At 37.0% G+C, this 14330-nt stretch overlaps 1 protein-coding gene and 1 long non-coding RNA gene across 2 annotated transcripts in view; one reads left to right on the top strand and one right to left on the bottom strand.

The window, feature by feature from the left end:
• Positions 1–2847, bottom strand: part of LOC128865942 (monocarboxylate transporter 14-like) — a 37709-nt gene extending 34862 nt beyond the window's left edge. The window contains exon 1 of the mRNA XM_054106379.1: positions 2702–2847. The gene's annotated coding sequence lies outside the window, so the exon portion shown is untranslated. The remainder of the gene's footprint in view (positions 1–2701) is intronic.
• Positions 2848–3038: 191 nt separating this feature from the next.
• The window catches only part of LOC128865944 (uncharacterized), a 57735-nt gene continuing 46443 nt past the window's right edge, over positions 3039–14330 (top strand). The window contains exon 1 of the long non-coding RNA XR_008454908.1: positions 3039–3226. This is a non-coding gene — a long non-coding RNA (uncharacterized LOC128865944). The remainder of the gene's footprint in view (positions 3227–14330) is intronic.

Genomic DNA, 14330 nt, shown 5'->3' with positions numbered 1-14330 from the left:
GAAAGTACAGTGAAATAATAATGAAAATGGCTTTATTGCATTTCAAAATAGTCTCTTTGAAAGTCAAAACAATTCTGTGTTCGCTTGAACCAGTTTTGATAGCACTTTTGCCACTCGGAAGTGGATACCTCTAAAACGGGCTGTTTGAAGACTTCAACCGTTGAAAAACCTTGTTATTGTTGTTGAAGTGGTTGAGTATTTTTACCGAAATAATCCTAATTAGCGACCAGCACCGTTTTACAACCACTGTCCTCGTGTAGTGATGTCTTCTTTGTGTTTTTTTGTGTTTTTGCTTCTAAGTCAGATCCATTTTGTGCGATCCAGGTATAGCAGCAAATTTTTTATCTCGATATCTGAGATTTCATTAATTTGCTGTAAGAAAGACTTACCGAAGGAGCGAAGTCGTGCCCTAGCTAGCCCTGGACATTCACATAAGCAGTGGAAGAGACTTTCCTTCACCCCTTCCGCTTGACAGCTTCTGTAAGGGTTGCAGTGATGCGTGAAATGTTTGGTCGAAAGCATCCTAACAGGTGATTCGTCCTTTGGATTTTGTACGACGGCCATGTCTTTTTTGTTGTAATACATGTACCACGTATATATCTATGAAATGAGACTTTTTTCAATTTCAAACGTTTATTAACAAAAAATGGTTACAAATTTAATCTTCAAAATAATAGCCATCGCTAGCGACACATTTTTCCCATCACTCAGGCAATTTGGGGATGCCGCGCCAAAAAAATCATCGAGCCAATCATCGAGCCATTTTTTTGGCTTCTTCGTGAGAATTAAGCGCTGCTCGAAAAGTGCGTGGCCCATCGATGCAAACCAATGATAATCGGAAGGCGGTTTCCAATCGTGCGTCGCCACCAATTTCCGGGTCGCTCTTGTTCGATGTGGCGGTGCATTGTCATATTGTCAGTTCATGCGGCACCTATCTTCCGACCTTTAAAATCATGCCCATGTCTTTCAAACGTTTGGAAATGGTTTTTTGGGTCACTCCAAACTGCTCTGCCATAATTTTTTGCGTTTGACCATCATCTTCATCCAACAATGCTTGCAATTCGGCGTCCTCAAACTTTTTAGGTGGCCGGCCACGGTCCTCGTTCTCCACGCTAAAATCACCACTTCGGAATTTTTCAAACCACTTGAAGCACTGTGCTCTACTTATAGCATGCCCACCATAAGCTTCTATAAGCATTTGATGAGCTTGAGAAACGTTTTTCTTCAATTGATAACTGAAAATCAACGATGTCCGCAAATGATAGTTTGAAGACACGAAATTCGACATTTTTAAGAGCGACAAAAATGCATTGTTGTATGAAACGTAACAAACAATGAACTGAATATTGTTGACAGAGGACAGACGAAAAAACAAGACATTTGGCAAGGTTTAAAAATACTCCAAGCGACAACTATGGACTAATAGCTGAAAGTCTCATTTCATAGGTAGTTAATTTCTAATGGCTATTAGCTAATGGCTAAAGCGTAATAGTGTGAAGCAATGGATGCTTTTATTGTATTGAGTGGGCTGGATACTACCTCCGCCTCTGTTATGTCTAGTGCCGCACCTTGTCTTGCCAGCTCAGCCGCTATCTCATTACCTCGTATGTTCCTATGAACGGGAACCCATATTAGAGTAATTTCAAGCCAATGATTAAGCAATCCTAGTTCCTCTCTACACTGTAAGACTAGTTTGGATGAAATCGAGTTGGAGTCTAAGGCCTTGAAAGCTGACTAACTATCTTAAAAGAGAGCTAATCTTTCACCAACTTTCTTGCAGAGTTTTAGTGATTTACATGCTTCTCTGATCGCTAAAAGTTCTGCCTGGAACGCGCTGACATAGTCAGGAAGTCGAATTGACTGAGATAGGTTGAGCGGCTCTGAATGGAAGCCAGCTCCCACACCACAGTTCATCTTAGAACCGTCAGTGTATATTTCAATATCGTATTTTCCAATCACCTTCCCTTTGGCCCATTCGGCTCTCGGTGAAAAACGTACCGTAAAGCCTTTCATGCTGAGGAGGTCGTACGGTAAATAAGGATTATTACCCTGAAGTTATGAGTCGTTTGCCTGCAGCAAAACGAAAAAAGCCCAGAATTGTGGAATAAAAATGCATGGCTTTTGCATCATGATAATGCACCTGCTCACTCATCTTCCCTTGTGAGAGATTATTTGGCCAAAAACAACACCGTTATCATGCCTTAGCCACCGTATTCACCCGATTTGGACCCTTGCGACATTTTCCTGTTCCCAAGATTGAAGAGACCCATGAAAGGACGGCGTTTTGCGACGATTGAGGAGATAAAAACCGAATCGCTGAGAGAGCTTAAGGGTGTACAAAAAGTGTATTTCAGAACTGCTTCGAGAATGGGGAAAACGGTGGCACAAGTATTATATGAGGGGGACTACTTTGAAGGAGATAAAATAGAAATTTATGGGTAAATAAATATTTTTTGAGAAAAATTAAAATGCACCTTATTTTTGAACACACCTCGTATTAGTAATCGCATGAAACTGAAGCGAAAATAATAAAAAAATATTTTCCAAATATTTTTCGATTATTGAAGAAAAATATGCTGAAAAGTGACTCTTTTGCCATTGATTAAGATTTTCCCTATAGGTTCAGCTACGCTCAGAAAATACTTCTATTATAAATATATTTACATAAGTACCAGGGAGAAAATTTGAAATTTTTACTTACCTTGAGAATATCCTTTGTCAGAGCTAAGTTAGAGCTGACATCAACACTGTCTGAGTTTTTGGCTAAATATTATATTTAAGCACTTTTTAAATGAACAATATAATTAAGCGATAACGGTTGACCGACATAATCCTACACACTTTGAACTACGCAAGAGATAAGAACTTGATTGAAACAATTATAAAAGTGTCTCAGTGCGGGCAGGGCTGAATTTTATGCGTCCAACGCACGTTTTAATGCATTTTTTTCTTAATTTTAAGGCCAATATAAATCTATTTTTATTTATTTTTTTGTAGGTAATAAACGTGGGCGTTTCTGATTCTATTATTTGGAAACCATGAAATAATTACACCAAGCTCGACTAAATTTAATACTGCGATTAAATGGATATAATGCCAGCCCTCTTAGCAAATTCACAAGAGAGAAGAACGGTCAAGTGAAGAGCGGCCAAGAGAAGAGCAGTACAGCAGTAGAGCATAAGAACAGGAAGGACCGGAATGAACCCATGCTAAAAAGATTTTCAAGGTGAGTTCTCAAACAGAGCGCTATTCAGCTCTGAGCGAATTTGACAAAGCTGATGGGCTGACGTCACTTGAGGTGTGTTTATAAAAAAACTGAGACTGTGTTGGTGATGTACGCAAAAATCGACCAATGACAATTCGTTGCATCTGTACAACGACTAATTGGACGAGTGCGTGAAATGATCGTGCAGAAATTGGCTGATAAGTCCCCAAGTGACGTCGCAGCTGAAATTCCCCTCACAATTTTCTTTTTCACCATAGCTAATTAGCAAACCTGCTAATCGATCATCCTTGGAATGAATCGGAGTGTTTAAAAAAGCACAATTTCTTATTCCTTGACAAATCCAAGTACAGCCTGAAAAATTCGGAAGGAATAAGGCTTATACGAGGACCGAATACTGAAATAAACCAACTGTAAAATTTGAATGACGCAGTAAAATGGGTTAAATTAGATTGAATGGGCTGCTCTTAAATTCACGCGATGGTTACAGAGGTTTAGTGTATTGTCCAGCTAAGATTTCGCACTCGCTTTTATTCAATTTCCCGCAGCAAGGCTATGAATTACCTGCCGTTACCTAAAAATGTTTTGATGGCGTCATCTTTTTAATGAGTTAGTGCGTTGGAAGTTACATACATAGACTTCCAGTAAAAGCTTGGTGACATTCGGTTCAGTGGAAGCGAAGTTATTGCGTCTAAGGTGTCCGTATGTTTGTCATCGGTACAACAATGAGTTTCGAACAAAGAGCTAATATCAAATTTTGTTTTAAAATCCGTAAAACGTTTACCGAAACATTTGAATTGATGAAAAAAGTTTATGGTGTTCATGGAGTTCATGAGTGGTCTACACATTTCAGAGATGTTTGTGAGGACATAAATGACAACGAACATACGGGCCGCCCAAAATCATCGTATCAGTAATCACCGAAAACTCCATCGAAATTGTTCGTAAATTTATCAAAAATGAACCGAAATCAAGGTTGAAATTCATGGAATCGGAGTTGAATATCTCCAAAACATCAATTTATCGCATTTTAACTGAACGTTTGGGCTTACGAAAGGGCTGTGCATGTTTCATTCCGCGCAAGTTAACTGAGAACCAAAAATTACTCAGAATTCAACATTTGAAAGACCTCATTAAAGAGGCGAGAAAAGACGAGACCTTCCTTTACAACAATGTAACTGGTGAAAGCACTAAGCGTCAAAGTACCGAATGGAAGGCTCCAGACGAGCCACCACCCAAAAAATTGCTTTTGGAGAAGTCAAAAATCAATTCGATGCTCATTTGTTTTTACGATTCCAAGGGAATTGTTCTCAAGGAGCTCATGCCAACGGGCCAAACCGTCAATGCAATTGTCTATCTTGGCGTTTTGAAGCCTTTGTTGCATCGCTTTCCTCGAAGTCGCCCTGCAAAACGCTAAGAAAGAAAGCTGTCGCTTATTGCATGCACCATCTCATCGATCCCCTTTTGTGACTGATTTTTTGACTAGACATCGCATTCTAACCATCAATCACTCACCGTATTAGCCTGATATGGCTACTTGTGACTTCTACCTATCCGCAAAATTGCATTTGGCCATGAAAGGAAAACGTTTTGCGTCCGTAGAGGCCGTCCAATAAATAGGCTATACCGACATCCTGAAGGACAGTTCGGTCAATGACCTGAAACACTCTTTCGAAAAGCTTTTAGATCGCGCAAAACAGTGTATCGAGGCTAGAGGAGATTGTTTTGAATAAATTAACTCGAAGATATCAGAACAAAGCTCCTGTCGTTTCTATTTTAGCTCAGTTTTGTTTATTTTGGACTTCACCTGGTATATTAGATTGGGGGAAAAGAAATTTACTATTTTCTGGGTAGGTGGTTGTAGTGATCGATATCTCGTAAAGTCTCGATCAAGCAATTTGAAGTTTATGCTCGTTGTCAAGGTGACATTTGACACTAAAAAAATTCGCTCACTGTTTATTGTGTGTTCCATTCAGTTGTGAGTTACAGGATGTTAACAATGTTAACAAATATAAAATTCGAAATATTTTGCAGTTTTTCTGTGATAATGGCGAAAATGCAAGTCAGGTCGCTGAAATTGTGAATGGATAAACATGTCGATACGGTAACAGCAAATTACGAACAATTTTGGTTTAGGTCGATTCCGTTTAGTATTTTTGATATTAAAGAAAATGTCGATAAAATCACAGAAATAATCGAAGTTGACCGAAATGTTAGTAGACGTAGCATCGCCAAAGAATTAAACATAGACTATAAAACAGTTTGAAGCCTTTTGAGTGAACAATTTTACGCAAAATTAATGGATTTCTTTTGCCCTAAAAAATATTTATGCTTAGTCCTTCTTTATGGTTTTTGTGTTGCAATTTATTTTTTATTTTTATTTTATTTTTTCTCCTATATGTATTAAGAAATTTATTATAGGGTTAGGAGTAGTCAGAATTTTCAAAAAATTGTATTTTTTTTTGCATTTCCTTAAAGTACAATATAATATCTCAAAAATATTGTGTGAAAATTTGAAGTGACTCCGACAAATACTTTTCGAGTTATTCAACAATTAACAGCGCACGGGCGCTCCGGAGCGTTCGAGAGCAAGAAGCTGGATACTGCACGTATGAAAGTGGTAGATCAGCGCCAACGACAATATATAACATTCGAGAAGCTAGAATGCTACGTAGGCAACATCAAATCGATATTTTGGAAGCTGCTATGACGGCTGAAGAACTATTACATATATGGCCCAGGAATAGATGGCACAGTGTAAATAATTGAATAATTCGTATAACTCTACATAAATCGAAAGCAAAGCTTTAAATTTGTTTTTCTCAAAACTAGGTTTTTTGATCACCAGATCACTGTAACTTAAAAACCGCTTGGTAGATTTCAATAAAATTTATACTGCTTTTGAAAAACATTAAAAAACTCGTCCATGATCCAAGGATTTTTTTCAAAAATTTCGATTTTTTTTTAAACAATTAAATGTCGGTTTTTTTCTAGAAAATCTGAAAAATATTTCCTGAGGCCGCCATATTGTTAATTTTGAAGAAAAACAAGCTTCGACCAAACCCAAGATTATCTATTAATTAAACTAATTTCTCTTGTCCGATTGATTTAAATGAATCTCCAAGGGCTTGTGCTGATCACCGCAAGAGACTTCTGGAGAAACGGGCTCCACACAAACAGCGATAACTTTTACAAATATTAATTTTTTTTTTGAAATTTTGCTAAAGTGAAGTCAAAACATGATGTATTAATGCTATGTTTTTATTTTTGTGAAATAAAGCAATCGACTAGCAAAAAAAAAAAATTGAAAATTATGATTTTTCGGGCCTTTGACTACCCCTAACCCCTTAAATAATGGATTTCTTTTGCCCCAAAAAATATTTATGGTTTTTGTGTTGCAATTTATTTTTTATTTGTATTTATTTTTTTCCAATATGGATTCAGAAATTTATTAAGTTAATCATTTTCGGTTTATTTTTTATGTCTCACAACCGACCTCTCTAAAAAATGCAAAACTAAAGAAATTAAATTTCGCTTGTCTTTACCGTAAATTACACTGAATTATCAAATTGAGCCCGGTGTTGTTACTCCGAAACTCGGCCTTGAATTTTTGCGCACGTTTGTGATTATCTCTTTAATTTTCAAAGATGTAGCAATTTTTTATTGTAACAATTTTTGTTTTGGTTTTATGGTTCCACGTGAATAATAGAATATAACAGTTCAACAGCCCATTAATTCACATTTTGTTTGTTTTTGTTGTTGTTTATATGTACATAAGTATTCTGTAACATTTTTATTAAATGAAAAATCCACTGCGTTATTAAATCGAATGCCAATCCGTAACTGAATTTTGTATTATTGATTCTAAGGCATTGGAGTCTAGCCTCTCAGCCATTCGAAAACAAAAATCCGCTCAGCCTCTTATCGGTAGACTGCAAGCTGGTGCAGCCTTATAATGTTTACAATGCTCGATTTAGCAGTCCGTTATTTGTTTTGTGTACTTATTATTTAATATAATACTTTGTACTTATCTACATGCCACTTGTGCTCACTTATGTGTGCGCCAGTATCACTAAAGTGGCGGATTTTCTGATTATTTGCTGCTCCTTTAAATTTTCCACTGCTTGGAAAATTTCCTGAAAGAGACGTTGAAATCGAGCAACGATATGTGGATGCAAGTGGAAAAATTTATTAGGAAAGCGAAAGTAAAAAAGTCAAGTATAGGCTCTGCGAAAAGCTCAATCATTAAATCTTCAGTCATAACCATCGCAGTTGCTGGTAAAAGTGTTCCTGAATATTATTGGGTAAGGGAATAAATTCGTAGCGTTTTTTGCGAAGACTTTTATGTAAACAAAAAAAAAAGAGGTTGTCTGTAAAGTCGGTTCTCTGACTATAGTTTAACGTGACAGCGTCATAAGAAAATATTGATGGAATGGTTGCAATTTTCAAAACAAAATTTTAATTTTATTTGTTTGATATATATTTTGTATGGATATAGAGGAGGAGGTAAAAGGAATTGCAATGGAATAGGTCAAGTTACATTTACACAAACGTGAAAAATGACGAAACATTTATCAAATTCATGAAATTTATCTTCAATTTCAATTGTGCATCAGACGTTAATAAGTCAACAACACTTAGAGGCATCATCATCGATTTGACTTTCTCAAGACACATTACACTTGAAACACTCCCTTTCATTTCGTATTTTTCCTATCATCGTTTATTCTCAACAGAGAATTGGTTCATTACCATGCACAAAGGAAGAAGGCATATGCAAATACAAGTATGTGAATTTATATACAAATGCGCATATACGGGTTGGCCATATTAAACTGACCCATTGAGTAGCCCTATAACTTTTTACTGTAATTTCAGATCAGCTAATGACATACCGCGTTGGAAGCGTCAGTCGAAGGAGATTTATACCATGAAACAGTACACCCCAATAGAACGCGCTGAAATTGTTCAGCTGTACATTCAAAATTCCTTCTCGATTGTAAAAACGCAACGTCATCAAATCATTATGAGTGATGAGGCCCATTTCTCCTTGAACGGAACCGTAAATAAGCAAAATTGCCGTTTCTACGCCACTGAAAACCCTCAAATTATTGAAGAGGTACCTCTCCACGACCAAAAAGTTACAGTCTGGTGTGGCATTTGCGCTGATATGGTCATTGGGCCGTTCTTCTTTGAAAATGGTCAACACCAACCATTGACCGTCAATCAAGAGCGTTATCGGGCCATGATAACCGATTTTGTGATGCCGATTGTTCGAGAAAATGGTATGGAGCACTTCTGGTTTCAGCAAGATGGCGCACCACCACACACAGCACGAGCCACCGTCAACTTATTGAAGACTTTGTTCCCTGGCCGTTTGATATCAAAAAGCGGCGATTTTGACTGGCCGCCACGATCACCGGATTTGACGCCACCGGACTTTTTTCTTTGGGGCTATTTGAAATCTAAGGTTTACGTCAACAAGCCAAAGACACTAGGCGCACTTAAGGCCAATATCCGACGGGAAATAGCCGCCATATCGGCCGAGACGCTGCCCAAAACTATGGAAAACGCCGAAAAACGGGCACATTACGCTATACGAGCTAAGGGCGACCACTTGCGCGATATCATATTCAAAAAGTGATGTAAACGAATCTCCTTGAACTAAATTAAATGTTTTTCACAATGAAACACAAAAAAATGTTTCTTTTTCCATATTTTTTTAATAATCACATGGGTCAGTTTAATATGGCCAACCCTGTACATACATATACATACATATATATGCTCACTCAAGTAGGACAGTGCCAGATGTCGAACGTTGCCGAACGCGGGGGCCGATTGTGCTCTTTGTCGTTCGTTCCGCGCTCTCGCTTGCAGTTCAAGCAATGTACATTAGCTTACATTTGCTTGCGTACAGAATAGATTCGTACATTTGATATGTCCATATGATTTGTATGCATCTTTACATATAGATTTGTTCTTTTTCAAAATTGCGCGAAATTGTATATGTATATGCATGTTTATATACATATATTAGTATACAACATATCTTATAAGGTATATGGTAAATATTACCATACATTTTTTCCTTCATATATAATAAAAAAATTAATAATTATAACATTAAAACAACAGGTATTATTAACAAACTTGGTTTTATTTTAAATTCTTCAAGTAAATCAAATAAATAATAATCAATAAGAAGGCATATGCAAGTACAAATACGTGAATTTATATATGTACATATGCGCATATACATACATATATGTAGTAGGAGAGAGCAAGATGTCGAACGTTGCCTTTCGTTTGCTTTGTCGTTCGTTCCGCGCTTTCGCATAATAAGCAAGGTAACGACAAATTAGCGAGGTAACACTAATGATCAAGGTAACGACACATTTTTTCGTGCGTGCAGCCTGTTAAATCGAATTATAAGACGTTATCATGTCAAAAACATCAATAAGTTAATCAATTCAATATTCGCCGTTGCTGTTTACAACCTCTTCCCACCTCTCGACCAGTTTGTTGATGCCGTTCCGCCAGAAATCCCCTGGTCTGGTGTTGAGTTGAAGTTGTTGAGCCAGTTCTTAAGGACTTCTTTGTTATTGAAGGTAACGCCCGTTATATGGTTTGATTGGATTTCAGAGGGCGGAAAAGTTGGTAATCGGTTGGTGCAAGTTCCAGAGAATACGGCGCATGTTGAATGAAGCCCATTCGAGCTCTTATAGTGCGGCTTTGACGGCTTGTGCAACATGGGACCTGGCGTTGTCGTGAAGAAGTATATTTTGACCATGTCGATGAGGTATTTTCAGTTGTTGTTGTTGTAGTAGCAATACTAACCCCTGTCAGTGTAGTGCATATCACCGGCCGTCTTCGTCTAATTCATCTAAGGCTAGGCCCAGGAAACTTGCTGTTTCGACGGGTTGGGTCCAGACGGAGAGGGGTGTTAGATGAGTGGATTTAGTGGGGCATATAAAAAGATGGTTAGTGTCGGTTAGCGGGGTGCCTTCATATACCGAACATATGTTTATTATATCTGGGTCAATTCTGGATAAGTAGGACTTTAACCTGCTACAATAACCAGAACGTAATTGCGCCAGTGTTACGCGGATCTCTCGGGAAAGCTGGAGCTCTTCATCTGCTGTAGGTGCTGGTTGGACTCCGATTACGGCATTCGGTGGTCGGGAGCTTAAGAAGGTGGTGATGGTCTCCCGATGAATGTTGTTTATTGTCTGTCTAAAAACTGTCTGTTCCAGGAGAGGTCAGTAGAGGTGAATAGCTTCATTCTCGCGATGTAGCTGGGCAATGTCGAGCTCCTTATTGAGCGCGGCATTCTTTTCGAGCATTGCCCAGTGCACCATGCCGTCCCAGTCCCAAAGAACACATTTCATTATATTCTTTGGATAAAGATCCGGCTCAACTCTCGGTTTTGATGTACCTCCTGGAGCCACCCACTGCTTTCTTTGTTTCATATTGATGTATAGGCACCATTTCTCATCTCCCGTGAGGATGCGGTACAAAAAGCCGTGTTTATGCCCGCGTGTTGCTCGATGGCGGGCGAGATGGTGAGAAGCAATGAAGGCGACTTTCTTTGTTTTTTCGTTGAGCTCATGAGGCACCCACACTCCCAATTTTTCGGTAAATCCCATTAAAAGAAGGTGGTTGAGAATCGTTTTATGATCGTAGTTCATTTTTCCGCCAATTCACGACTGGTTTGACGACCGTTCTCCTTCGAAAGTGATTTGAGACGTTGCTCATCGAATTTTGAATTCCTTCTGGCCCTTCGCTGCGGGACGTGTCATCGTCGTCAAAGCACCATTTTTGAACTTAGCAAACCATTTCCGTGCTATCGACTCGCCTATGACACTTTCTTCATACACATCGCATATGTCCCGGTCTACTTCGGTTTCTTTTTGACCTCGATGAAAAGTAAAGAAGAGCAGGTATCGAAAATATTGATATTTTTCCTCCTGGATATACCATTTCTAAGCCTCAAAACTAATAAAAAATTAAATATCTCAAAAATACAATCAACATAGTTTTGTAGAGCAGAAAGATTTCTATCGAAGGAATACTTACCCTTTGCCAAACAGCAAACAAATCGTACTAGCTCTGTCCAGAAAATGAAGCAGATGTATGCTGACAGGCCATAATTTGTTAGCGGCGCACGCATACAAGATGGGAATTGCAAACAACGATAGCTGCAGATTTTGCAATGAACCAGAAGAGAGGGAACTCTTGAACACCTTCTATATTCTTGCCCTGCATTAGCTAGAACTCGAATGAAATGCTTAGGAGCACTACAATATGAGAGGTTAGATTGTCTCTCGGGATTAGAACTTCAGAGCTTACTTAGATTCGCAAAAGACGCAGGCAGGAAGGGTCAATCTCCATTTGGTACCACTAAGGACCAATGAGTCTATATGATGGCTTTCAGCCAGCCAGATAAGCCTAACCTAACCTATTCTCTAACCCAATAATAAAAGGCAACCCTCGAATACCATCAAAAAGCAGCTGAACGAGTAAATATTTGCAAATAATCGAAATCTTTTTATTATGTGCGAATTTTTATTTTATTAAAACTTTATTTAATTAACCGTTCATTAACAGTATATTTTCGATTTTCACCCTGTCTTACAGTACAATGAATACACTTGTTTTTTTTTTTTTTTGTATATATGTAAGTATGTTATGGTTCGCTTGTATGTATGTACGTGTGTGTATTTATGTAAATTCCGCCTTCTATTTTAGAATTTCCAGACTACTTAAATATATAAAGCGAATTTGTTGTTTTTCATAAAAACTCTTTCAATTTCCTCTTACATAGGCATATTTTTACTTAACTTAATATAGAGTAGGATTTTTATTTCAGTTAATTGAATTTCATTCCAAACTTTAAAGCATTTCCATTAATTTTTGCTACATTCATTTTTTTAGTGCATTTTTTAGCAAATACGTATTACCAGGTGATAACCCAATTACAGGGCAGTGAAATTAAAAGTATAATGAAAAAAAAAAAAAAAAATCAAAATGAATAGCAACTATCCAAGTTTCAGCTACTTAAAAGAATTTTTCTGCGCTATAACTCAAATAACTGGATTGGGGGTTACACGTCTGTTGCAGGTCTGAGGGAGCTTGTATTTATTGAAGGTCTAATGGACAAATCAGTTTATTTAAACATATTTAAAGAAAATCCCAAAAAAGTGCAGATCAGTTGAATTTACTAAGCTCCTTCAGATTTCAGCATGACAATCACCCTAGACACCCGGCACATGATGTAAAGATGTGACTTGCTTATCACACGGCATATGCTCTGCCACGCCCTCACATTATGCGGACCTCAATCCTATCGAGCACTTGTGGGAGGAATCGGAGTCAGAAAATGTGCGATTTCCACGAAGCCTGAATTGAAAGCAGCATTAAAGGAAGAATGGCTTAATATGTATTGGCGAAAAATTTACGAAAAAATTAGTGCACTCAATGCCGAATAGATTAAAAGCCGTATTAAAACAAAAAGGCCTTCCAACGCCTCCAAGGTTTTCTTTTAATTTGAAACATATAAAAAAAACATATTAAAAAGAACTGTGCCTATATTTTTGTCCAGTAAATATTGCTGTACCTTTACTTTTCTTTTAATTTATGGTTTAAAAACTGTGAATTTTCAAAAATTAATACTTGATTTTTTAACTAAAATGTATGAATATGCGTAATTTATATGGAATAAACAGTTTTTGCTATTGGTGATTGTTGATTTGAAAAACTTGATTTTTATTCCATTGTCGTTACTGTGCCCATACTTATGTCCGTCACTGTATATTTCTATAGCAAAGACTTTTTTTGAGTAATATCTGAATTTTCACTTAAATTTTTAGACTTTTTGGTGCGATTTTCTATAAAATTTGATCAATTTTTATCCAACCATCTTACATAACAGAGCGTTTTAGAATCAGCAGTGAGCATTTTTGACAATCAGTTGAGAGTGTTTTTACTTATGGATCTTTACAATGGTCTGAATCTAGGGCATTCTCTTTCTCGATACAGTTTCTAAGAATGGGACAACAAAAAAAAAAAAAACAAAAAATAACAATAAAGACGAAAATTCGCATTGAGGCCGGAACGGTAAATATTTGGTACATAAAACCACGATATTTGTCAACAAATCATAGTCGTTTTTATAAATTTTTGCTCTACGAAATTTTTCTTTCATGAAATTTTTATTTTACTTGGGCAATAAACGAGATAAACGAAAGATTTTCAGGGAAGGATTCGAGTGCAGAACCTCACGGAAACTATATTAAAGTCAACATCCTTTTATTAAATACAATAATTCAATATCATTCACAGCTATAAAAATAAATAAATATATAATTGGCGCTTACACCCTTTTTGGGTGTTTGGCAGAGCTCCTCCTTCTATTTGAGGTTTGCGTCTACATGTTGTTCCACAAATGGAGGTACCTACAGTTTTAAGCTGACTCCGAACGGCAGATATTTTTTTATGAGGAGCTTTTTCATGGCAGAAATACGCTCGGGGGTTTGGCAAAGCCTGCCGAGGAGCGCCCGCTTTTAGAAAATGCCTTTTCGATCATTTGGTGTTTCATGCCCAGGGTTATAATACCTCTTTCAAATTTTTCATTTTCTGGTAGCGACACCTAAATATTATTTTGAAAATGTGGACACAAATTTTAACGTGTTTTATGTGTTTTATGCTTTAGAATGGAGTAAAAGTCTGACGATTGGCAAACTTGAAAAAACAAAAGAAAAAAATTTTGTTGAGGTTAAATATATATTTCAGTTGTGCAGTGAAATTAATTTTTCTTTACAACACATTTTTAAGTACTCAAACTCTTTATTTTTAGAATTTTCATAATTTGTACATTTTTTAAATCCACGAGTGCACCGAAGGCCCTAGTGGCTAGTGTGCTAATTATGTTAGGGTTATATTGTAGATATCCTCTACAAATAATAATAATAATCCCACCAGTATTTTGAGCTTTTTCAATTACATATTTCCACCTTCATATTTTAACAATTTTAAGTATTCTAATTACGTAAAGTTTGATATTCAATCTAAAACTGTTAATCCAAAAAAGAAAAAAAAATTGCTT

Source organism: Anastrepha ludens, chromosome 6, assembly GCF_028408465.1.
Source record: "Anastrepha ludens isolate Willacy chromosome 6, idAnaLude1.1, whole genome shotgun sequence".
Classification (NCBI taxonomy): Eukaryota; Metazoa; Arthropoda; class Insecta; order Diptera; family Tephritidae; genus Anastrepha; species Anastrepha ludens.
Note: the sequence above shows the minus strand (reverse complement) of the source record. Positions and strands in the feature narration are given on the sequence as shown.